Genomic DNA, 674 nt, shown 5'->3' on the forward strand with positions numbered 1-674 from the left:
CGCCCCCATCCGTCATTCGGGGCGAAAGGGGGGGACACTTTTGGCACTCGCCCCGTCAGCGCCAGCAGGAAGAGGAGCAGGCCGCCGGCCGCCGCCTCCTAGCTCAACGTACTCGCTGCAAATGAGAGCCCCGCAGGCAGCAGGCCGCCGCGTGCCGACCTCCAGACCCGCATTCACACGAGTAAGGCCCTTGCCCTTCCTTCACACAGCGATCACAGCCCCTGTCTGTTCGTTCTCCCCCCCCCCCTCTCTCTCTCTCTCTCTCTCGCTCCCTGTCCCGCTTCTCCGCCTTTCCTCGTTTTTCGGAAGGGCTTGAGAACGAGAGCAGACTTAGGCCCCGCTAGTGGGTGGGAGTGCCCCGGGCGCTGCGTGGCGCGGCGGCGGAGCACGGCGGGGTGGGCGGCGGGGAGGGGCGAGGCCCGTCGGGTCGGAAGGGATTTTAGCACCGCCTGCTGTATATTTAGAATGGGCCTCTCACGCAAGCTCGGCGACCCCTCGGCCCCGGCCTGGCCCAGCTGGCCGGCCAGACGCGTCCACGCGTCACCAGGCCAGCGCGCTGGGGCCCTGCCGATGATCCTGCCGGGGAGCCTGCCGAGGATCCTACCGGGGAGCCTGCCGATGATCCTGCCGGGGACCCTGCCGAGGATCCTACCGGGGACCCTGCCGAGGATCCT

This window comes from Frankliniella occidentalis, unplaced genomic scaffold (genome assembly GCF_000697945.3).
Source record: "Frankliniella occidentalis isolate FOCC.00 unplaced genomic scaffold, Focc_3.1 Scaffold14, whole genome shotgun sequence".
NCBI classification, from domain to species: Eukaryota; Metazoa; Arthropoda; class Insecta; order Thysanoptera; family Thripidae; genus Frankliniella; species Frankliniella occidentalis.